This window comes from Lithobates pipiens, unplaced genomic scaffold (assembly GCF_037356315.1).
Source record: "Lithobates pipiens isolate NorthernLeopardFrog02 unplaced genomic scaffold, aLitPip1_a1.2 Scaffold_8, whole genome shotgun sequence".
NCBI lineage: Eukaryota > Metazoa > Chordata > Amphibia > Anura > Ranidae > Lithobates > Lithobates pipiens.
Genome location: NW_027507903.1, coordinates 473,685,725 through 473,696,510, shown reverse-complemented (window position 1 = coordinate 473,696,510; position 10,786 = coordinate 473,685,725). Strand labels below are relative to the sequence as shown.

Genomic DNA, 10,786 nt, shown 5'->3' with positions numbered 1-10,786 from the left:
ATATAGTGCACATGGCAAGAGTTGATTCTTCTCTACTTACTGCAATGGTGATATTAATTATTGTGCAAGCATTCACCTTTGAATATCAAGTATAATATCTCTCTTTCAAAAATGTATGTAAGCATTATTGGCAGAACCAAAAACATGTTAGAATTGCTAAGAAAATTAGGAATTTGTATGGCTTGGATGTTGGAGGGGAGTCTGGGGACATTAGCAGGGGTAAGTGATAGCATAAGGAGAATATGATGGGCAGTTCAGGTCCATTTTAGGGGTAAGGGATAATATAAAGGGGGGTAGGAGGTGAGTCCAGGGACATTATTAAGGGTAAGGGATAATATAAAGTGGATAGGAGGTGAGTCCAGGGACATTATTAAGGGTAAGGGATAATATAAACGGGGTAGGAGATGAGTCCAGGGACATTATTAAGGGTAAGGGATAATATAAAGTGGATAGGAGGTGAGTCCAGGGACATTATTAAGGGTAAGGGATAATATAAAGTGGGTAGGAGGTGAGTCCATGGACATTATTAAGGGTAAGGGATAATATAAAGAGGATAGGAGGTGAGTCCAGGGACATTATCAGGGTAAGGGATAATATAAAGGGGATAGGGCGTGAGTTTAGGGACATTATCAGGGTAAGGGATAATATAAAGGGCATAGGGCGTGAGTTTAGGGACATTATCAGGGTAAGGGATAATATAAAGGGGATAGGGCGTGAGTTTAGGGACATTATCAGGGTAAGGGATAATATAAAGGGGATAGGGCGTGAGTTTAGGGACATTATCAGGGTAAGGGATAATATAAAGGGGATAGGGGGTGAGTCCAGGAGCATTATCAGGGTAAGGGATAATATAAAGGAAATAGAAGGGGGGTATACAGATATTATTAGGGGTAAGGGATAATATAATGGGGATAGGGAGTGAGTCCAGGGACATTATCAGGGTAAATATAATATAAAGAAGAATAGGGGTAAGAGTAGATAATTTATAAGTATCTCCCTCTTCCTCTGTTCCTGTGTCCCCCTCCCATTTTCTGTCTTAATGCTGACTGTAGATTCTCACTCACTGCTCACATCTCTCTCCATGCAGAGCCCCATCCCCCTATACATGGCATCCATACAGGAGCTCTGGTCTGCTTGCAGTCTCGTATTTTCCCTCTGTTGGAAGTCAGGGCCGCCTTACTGCAGATCCACACATCTATCTCATCACAGGGCTCACCTGATCTGTGAGTATTGGGTGTGGGGAAGGTAATGGTGGTCGAGGGTGGGACCTGCATTAAGGCACTATGAGCTGATTTTGTAAACATTGCACTAAAGGATCAACAGACTGGTCATCTCCTTTCCTGTACTACTCTATACACAGACTGGTCATCTCCATCCCTGTACTTCTCTATACACAGACTGGTCCTCTTCATCCCTTACTACTCTATATACAGACTGGCCATCTCCATCCATGTACTGCTCTATATACAGACTGATCACCTCCATCCATGTACTGCTCTATATACAGACTGGTCCTCTCCATCCCTGTACTACACTATATACAGCCTGGTTATCTCCATCCATGTACTGCTTTATATACAGACTGGTCCTCTCCATCCCTGTACTGCTCTATTCACAGACTGGCCATCTCCACCCCTTAATACTCTATATACAGACTGGTCATCTTCATCCATGTACTGCTCTATATACAGACTGGTCCTTTCCATTCCTGTACTGCTCTATATACAGACTGGTCCTCTTCATCCCTTACTACTCTATATGCAGACTGGTCATCTCCATCCATGTACTGCTCTATACACAGACTGGCCATCTCCATCCCTTACTACTCTATATACAGACTGGTCATCTCCATTCCTGTACTGCTCTATATAGAGACTGACCCTCTCCATCCCTGTACTGCTCTATACACAGACTGGTCATCTCCATCCCTGTACTACTCTATACACAGACTGGCCATCTCCATCCATGTACTGCTCTATATACAGACTGGTCTTTTCCATTCCTGTACTGCTCTATATACAGACTGGTCCTTTCCATCCCTGTACTGTTCTATATATAGACTGGTCATCTCCATTCCTGTACTGCTCTATATAGAGACTGGTCCTCTTCATCCATGTACTGCTCTATATACAGAGTGGTCATCTCCATTCCTGTACTACTCTATATACAGACTGGTCCTTTCCATTCCTGTACTGCTCTATACACAGACTGGTCCTCTCCATTCCTGTACTGCTCTATACACAGACTGGTCCTCTCCATTCCTGTACTGCTCTATACACAGACTGGTCCTCTCCATTCCTGTACTGCTCTATATACAGACTGGCCCTCTTCATCCCTGTACTGCTCTATGTACAGACTGGTGCTTTCCATTCCTGTACTGCTCTATACACAGACTGGTCCTCTCCATTCCTGTACTGCTCTATATACAGACTGGCCCTCTTCATCCCTGTACTGCTCTATATACAGACTGGTCCTTTCCATTCCTGTACTGCTCTATATACAGACTGGTCCTCTCCATTCCTGTACTGCTCTATATACAGACTGGTCCTCTCCATCCCTATACTGCTCTATACACAGACTGGTCATCTCCATCCCTGTACTACTCTATACACAGACTGGCCATCTCCATCCCTTACTACTCTATATACAGACTGGTCATCTCCATCCATGTACTGCTCTATATACAGACTGGTCCTCTTCATCCCTTACTACTCTATATACAGACTGGTCATCTCATTCCTGTACTGCACTATATAGAGACTGGCCTTCTTCATCCCTGTACTGCTCTATATACAGACTGCTCTTTCCATTCCTGTACTGCTCTATATACAGACTGGTCCTCTCCATTCCTGTACTGCTCTATATACAGACTGGTCCCTTCCATCCCTGTAATGTTCTATATATAGACTGGTCATCTCCATTCCTGTACTGCTCTATATAGAGACTGGTCCTCTTCATCCATGTACTGCTCTATATACAGACTGGTCTTTCCATTCCTGTACTGCTCTATATACAGACTGGTCATCTCCATTCCTGTACTACTCTATATAAAGACTGGTCCTTTCTATTCCTGTACTGCTCTATACACAGACTGGTCCTCTCAATTCCTGTACTGCTCTATACACAGACTGGTCCTCTCCATTCCTGTACTGCTCTATATACAGACTGGTCCTCTCCATCCCTGTACTACACTATATACAGCCTGGTCATCTCCATCCATTGACTGCTCTATATACAGACTGGTCCTCTTCATCCCTGTACTGCTCTATATACAGACTGGTCCTCTTCATCCCTGTACTCCTCTATATAGAGACTGGTCATCTCCATTCCTGTACTGCTCTATATACAGACTGGTCCTCTCCATTCCTGTACTGCTCTATACACAGACTGGTCCTCTCCATTCCTGTACTGCTCTATATACAGACTGGTCCTCTCCATCCCTGTACTACTCTATATACAGACTGGTCCTTTCCATTCCTGTACTGCTCTATATACAGACTGGTCCTTTTCATTCCTGTACTGCTCTATATACAGACTGGTCCTTTCCATTGCTGTACTACTCTATATACAGACTGGTCCTCTCCATCCTTATACTACTCTTTACACAGACTGGACCTTGACTACTCTATACACAGAGTGGTCCTCTTCATCCCTGTACTACTCTGTACACAGACTGGTCCTCTTCATCTTTGTACTTCTCTACTGGTCCTCTCCATTCCTGTACTGCTCTATACAAAGACTGGTCCTCTCCATTCCTGTACTGCTCTATATACAGACTGGTTCTCTCCATCCCTGTACTGCTCTATATACAGACTGGTCCTCTCCATCCCTGTACTGCTCTATATACAGACTGGTCCTCTCCATTCCTGCTAATGCCATGTACATAGACTGGTCCTCTATATCCCTGTACTGCCCTATACTCAGACTGGGATATTATAAGGAATTGTAGTAAATCCCCTCTCAAACACTCCTCCTCTCCACCTAATTAGTGATACATTCCTATACAATGGGAGAAGGTGAATTCTAGAATGTTTGCGTCCATAGAAATTGCAAAGTCCCCATAAGCAGTTTTTTTTTTAAAGACAGACTCTAGTAATGTATTTTAGGATTTTCCGTCATTAACTGGGTTCATTAGATGTAGATCTGGTATCACTACAGTGCAGACATCTGTCATCTCTTTTGTTATTATATTCCATATGGTGTTTAAGGGGGGTACAATTGTGTACAAAAACAATTGTGATTGTGTAACAATGACATGCGATGGTCTGACAAGGTGGTAAATATTATCCAGCCACCTGATTATCTATGCTATTGAATCAGACATAAATAGAAGTAGTGCAGGACAGTGTAGTGGGCAACATTCACTGATCGATATGTGCATTGCCGAAAAATGTGTTCATTTTCGTTTCATTTGTTTTTTTTTTTCATTTTTCGGGTCATTCGTTATAATCGAAATTCGAAAATGTGAAAATTTGGAAATTCAAAAATCCGAAATAATAACTAACTAATAATAAATACTTTAACAAGTTGGTTCGGCGGCATGAAAACAACGTACTGGTACGTCGGTGCGTGCACTGGCTTTTGCGGGCATGCCCCCCAGGAGCTTGTCTATGGGTCCAGCGGACTCGATGAGAGAAAGAGAGTCAGAATGGGGATCTGCCTTTGTAAACAAGGCAGATCACCATTCTGACAGGGGAGGAGGGAGAGATCAGCTGGTCCTGGTGATCAGGAACAGCGATCTCTCTCTACTCCCAGTGAGCCGATCCTTCTGACAGTTAGTAAACACCTCCCTAGGGAACACTTAACCTTTGATCATCACTAGTTTTAACCCCTTCCCTGCCAGTGCCAGTTATACAATGACCAGTGCCTTTTTATAGCACTGATCACTGTATTGGTGTCACTGGTCACCAAAAAGTATCACTGCTGCATTCACACCTGAGCATATAATTTTCAGGCAGAAAGTTGCGCCATTTTTTCCACGATTTTGCCACAATTTTGTACAGGTCAAAAGCTCACCAATGTAAAAAGCAAAAAAAACCGCCCCAAATCTGCCCGAATTGAGCTACAAAAAAAGCTCCAGAACTTTTTTGAGCTTCAGGTGTTTGGCTTCAGGCGATTTGGAGTGGAGATCTGAACCATCTCCATAGAGAATAATTGATTTATAATAATTGATTTCTTCTCCTCCAGCGTTTTGGAGCTTCAGGATTCACGCTACAAAACACTTAGGTGTGAATGGGGCCTTAGGGTCAGATTCGTCCGCCGCAATGTCACAGTCCCGCTAAAAATTGCAGATCGCCGCCATTACTAGTAAAAACAATAAAAACGAAGTCCCTAAATCTTTCCCAAATTTTGTAGGCGCTATAACTTTTGCGCAAACCAATCAATATGCGCTTGATGCAATTTTTTTACCAAAAATATGTAGCAGAATACATATTGGCCTAAACTGATGTTTTTTTTTATATATGTATATACAGTGGTGTGAAAAAGTGTTTGCCCCCTTCCTCATTTCCTGTTCCTTTGCATGTTTGTCACACTTAAGTGTTTCGAAACATCAAACCAATTTAAACAATAGTCAAGGACAACACAAGTAAACACAAAATGCAATTTGTAAATGAAGGTGTTTATTATTAAAGGTGAAAAAAAATCCAAACCATCATGGCCCTGTGTGAAAAAGTGATTGCCCCCTAAACCTAATAACTGGTTGGGCCACCCTTAGCAGCAACAACTGCAACCAAGCGTTTGCGATAACGTGCAATGAGGCTTTTACAGCGTCCTGGAGGAATTTTGGCCCACTCATCTTTGCAGAATTGTCCTAATTCAGTTACATTAGAGGGTTTTCGAGCATGAACGGCCTTTTTAAGGTCATACCACAACATCTCAATAGGATTCAGGTCAGGACTTTGGCTAGGCCACTCCAAAGTCTTCATTTTGTTTTTCTTCAGCCATTCGGTGGTGGACTTGCTGGTGTGTTTAGGATCATTGTCCTGCTGCAGAACCCAAGTTCGTTTCAGCTTGAGTACATGAACAGATGGTCGGACATTCTCCTTCAGGATCTCTTGGTAGACAGGAGAATTCATAGTTCCTTTTATCACGGCAAGTCTTCCAGGTCCTGAAGCAGCAAAACAGCCCCAGACCATCACACTACCACCACCATATTTTACTGTTGGTATAATGTTCTTTTTATGAAATGCAGTGTTCCTTCTATGGCAGATATACTTGGACACACACCTTCCAAAGAGTTCCACTTTTGTCTCATCGGTCCACAGAATGTTGTCCCAAAAGTCTTGGGGATCATCAAGATGTGTTGTGGAGAAATTGAGACGAGCTTTGATGTTCTTTTTGCTCAGCAGTGGTTTTCTTCTTGGAACTCTGCCATGCAGGCCATTTTTGCCCAGTCTTTTCCTGATGGTGGAGGCATGAACGCTGACCTTAACTGAGGCAAGTGAGGCCTGCAGTTCCTTGGACGTTGTTGTGGGGTCTTTTGTGACCTCTTGGATGAGTCGTCGCTGTGCTCTTGGGGTAATTTTGGGCGTCCGGCCACTCCTGGGAAGGTTCACCACTGTTCCATGTCTTCGCCATTTGTGGATAATGGCTCTCACTGTGGTTCGCTGGATTCCCAAAGCTTTAGAAATGGCTTTATAACCCTTTCCAGACTGATAGATCTCAATTACTTTCTTTCTCAATTGTTCCTGAATTTCTTTGGGTCTCGGCATGATGTGTAGCTTTTAAGGATCTTCTGGTGGACCTTACTGTGTCAAGCAGCTCCTATTTAAGTGATGCCTTGATTGTGAACAGGTGTGGCAATAATCAGGCCTGGGTGTGGCTATAGAAATTGAACTCAGGTGTGGACAACCACAGTTATAGTATGTTTTAACAAGGGGGGCAATCACTTTTTCACACAGGGCCATGATGGTTTGGATTTTTTTTCACCTTTAATAATAAACACCTTCATTTACAAATTGCATTTTGTGTTTACTTGTGTTGTCCTTGACTATTGTTTAAATTGGTTTGATGTTCCGAAACACTTAAGTGTGACAAACATGCAAAGGAACAGGAAATGAGGAAGGGGGCAAACACTTTTTCACACCACTGTATATATACATATATATATATATACATACATATATATATATATATATATATATATATATATATATATATATATATATATATACACATATATATATATACACATATATATATATATATATACATACATACATATATATATATATATATATATATATATATATATATATACAGTGCCTTGCGAAAGTATTCACCCCCCTTGAACTTTTCAACCTTTTGCCACATTTCAGGCTTCAAACATAAAGATATAAAATGTTTATTTTTTGTGAAGAATCTTTAGCAAATAAAAAACTGAAAAGTGGTGCGTGCAAAATTATTCGGCCCCTTTACTTTCAGTGCAGCAAACTCACTCCAGAAGTTCAGTGAGGATCTCTGAATGATCCAATGTTGTCCTAATTGACTGATGGTGATAAATAGAATCCACCTGTGTGTAATCAAGTCTCTGTATAAATGCACCTGCTCTGTGATAGTTTCAGGGTTCTGTTGAAAGCGCAGAGAGCATCATGAAGACCAAGGAACACACCAGGCAGGTCCGTAATACTGTTGTGGAGAAGTTTAAAGCCGGATTTGGATACAAAAAGATTTCCCAAGCTTTAAACATCCCAAGGAGCACTGTGCAAGCGATCATTTTGAAATGGAAGGAGTATCAGACCACTGCAAATCTACCAAGACCTGGCCGTCCCTCTAAACTTTCAGCTCAGACAAGGAGAAGACTGATCAGAGATGCAGCCAAGAGGCCCATGATCACTCTGGATGAACTGCAGAGAACTACAGCTGAGGTGGGAGAGTCTGTCCATAGGACAACAATCAGTCGTACACTGCACAAATCTGGCCTTTATGGAAGAGTGGCAAGAAGAAAGCCATTTCTCAAAGATATCCATAAAAAGTCTCGTCTAAAGTTTGCCACAAGCCACCTGGGAGACACACCAAACATGTGGAAGAAGGTGCTCTGGTCAGATGAAACCAAAATCGAACTTTTTGCCCACTGTCACGGAAGGGATGCCTAACACAGGCATCCAGCACAGAATAAACAGATCAATGGGCTGCACTGAGGAATGAGGCTCGAAAGGTAAGTGAAAATATAAATATTTATTAAGGAAAAAGGCACACCTGCAAACCAAACAAACACAGCAAACCATAAACAAGCAAGAACACAAATAATACACAGCAAACCATAAACAAGCAAGAACACAAATAATACACAGCAAACCATAAACAAGCAAGAACACAAATAATACACAGCAAACCCCAAAACCCTAAACTAACTAACTAACTAACTATATACATGGAAAGGGAACACATATATAACAAGGCAGGGATGAGAGACAAGGGGAACAGGAGGCCAGGTGGAGGAAGCGGAGCCAAGGCAGGGATCAGGGGACAAGTCACAGGTATAGGGAACAGAGTCTAGGACAGGAAGCAAATCAGGAACAGGTCTCAGGCAACAGGTCAGGCAGGGACAAGGCTAGCAGGAAGGATTCTGAAGCAATGAGCCTCAGTGAAGGGCGGGCTTATATACTTCCAAGCCATACCACTTCAGGTGCAGCTGGATTATTAGAATGTCTGTTTGCTGGGAGACACCCGCTGGTGACCACCAGAACTGCAACCTTTGATGGCAAAATAAACAGTGACACCAGCAGGCGATCCCAGCAACAACACCGTTCCTGACAGTTCCCCCCCCTAAGGAGTGGCCTCCGGACACTCCATTCTGCCCTTGACCTGACAGTACATGTAAATGGGGAAAAGTCCAGAAAAGTCTCCCCTGTGACTGCGGACTTCCTTGCGCTCTCCGGCCAGAGTCTCTTAACCAACTGGGAGGCATGCCACCCAAGTCCGACAATGGAACATGTATCCCACCACCAGGGTCTGGAAGTTTAGATCTGGAAATAAAAACAGGCTGAGCAACGTGCTTCGGGTCATCGGGCTGGGCAGCAAGCATCGGGTCATCAGGCTGGGCAGCAAGCATCGGGTCATCAGGCTGGGCAGCAAGCATCGTGTCATCAGGCTGGGCAGCAAGCATCGGATCATCAGGCTGGGCAGCAAGCATCGGATCATCAGGCTGGGCAGCAAGCATCGGATCATCAGGCTGGGCAGCAAGCATCGGATCATCAGGCTGGGCAGCAAGCATCGGATCATCAGGCTGGGCAGCAAGCATCGGATCATCAGGCTGGGCAGCAAGCATCGGATCATCAGGCTGGGCAGCAAGCATCGGATCATCAGGCTGGGCAGCAAGCATCGGATCATCAGGCTGGGCAGCAAGCATCGGATCATCAGGCTGGGCAGCAAGCATCGGATCATCAGGCTGGGCAGCAAGCATCGGATCATCAGGCTGGGCAGCAAGCATCGGATCATCAGGCTGGGCAGCAAGCATCGGATCATCAGGCTGGGCAGCAAGCATCGGATCATCAGGCTGGGCAGCAAGCATCGGATCATCAGGCTTGGCAGCAAGCATCGGATCATCAGGCTGGGCAGCAAGCATCGGATCATCAGGCTGGGCAGCAAGCATCGGATCAACAGGCTGGGCAGCAAGCACTGGGTCATCAGCCTGGGCAGTAGGCTTGGCAGCGAGCTCCGGGTCATCAGGCTGGGCAGCGAGCTCCGGGTCATCAGGCTGGAAGGCCGGGACATCAGACTGCAAGGCATCGGACTGGAAGGCCGGGACATCAGACTGCAAGGCATCGGACTGGAAGGCCGGGACATCAGACTGCAAGGCATCGGACTGGAAGGCCGGGACATCAGACTGCAAGGCATCGGACTGGAGGGCCGGGACATCAGACTGCAAGGCATCGGACTGGAGGGCCGGGACATCAGACTGCAAGGCATCAGACTGGAAGGCCGGGACATCAGACTGAAAGGCCGGGACATCAGACTGCAAGGCATCAGACTGGAAGGCCGGGACATCAGACTGCAAGGCATCAGACTGGAAGGCCGGGACATCAGACTGCAAGGCATCAGACTGGAAGGCCGGGACATCAGACTGGAAGGCATCAGACTGGAAGGCCGGGACATCAGACTGCAAAGCATCAGACTGAAAGGCCGGGACATCAGACTGCAAGGCATCAGACTGGAAGGCCGGGACATCAGACTGCAAGGCATCAGACTGCAAGGCATCAGACTGCAAGGCCGGGGCATCAGACTGCAAGGCATCAGACTGCAAGGCCGGGGCATCAGACTGCAAGGCATCAGACTGCAAGGCATCAGACTGCAAGGCATCAGACTGGAAGGCCGGGACATCAGACTGCAAGACATCAGACTGGAAGGCCGGGACATCAGACTGCAAGGCATCAGACTGGAAGGCATCAGACTGCAAGGCCGGGGCATCAGGCTGGAAGGCGTCAGGCTGGAAGGCCGGGGCAGCAGGCTGGAAGGCGTCAGGCTGGAAGGCCGGGGCAGCAGGCTGGAAGGCGTCAGGCTGGAAGGCCGGGGCAGCAGGCTGGAAGGCGTCAGGCTGGAAGGCCGGGGCAGCAGGCTGGAAGGCGTCAGGCTGGAAGGCCGGGGCAGCAGGCTGGAAGGCGTCAGGCTGGAAGGCCGGGGCAGCAGGCTGGAAGGCGTCAGGCTGGAAGGCCGGGGCAGCAGGCTGGAAGGCGTCAGGCTGGAAGGCCGGGGCAGCAGGCTGGAAGGCGTCAGGCTGGAAGGCCGGGGCAGCAGGCTGGAAGGCGTCAGGCTGGAAGGCCGGGGCAGCAGGCTGGAAGGCGTC

At 45.9% G+C, this 10,786-nt stretch overlaps 1 protein-coding gene across 1 annotated transcript in view; it reads left to right on the top strand.

Annotated features, from left to right (window-relative positions):
* Positions 1-1,095: 1,095 nt before the first annotated feature.
* The window catches only part of ABCC9 (ATP binding cassette subfamily C member 9), a 182,096-nt gene continuing 172,405 nt past the window's right edge, over positions 1,096-10,786 (top strand). Inside the window, exon 1 of the mRNA XM_077468696.1 lies at positions 1,096-1,223. The gene's annotated coding sequence lies outside the window, so the exon portion shown is untranslated. The remainder of the gene's footprint in view (positions 1,224-10,786) is intronic.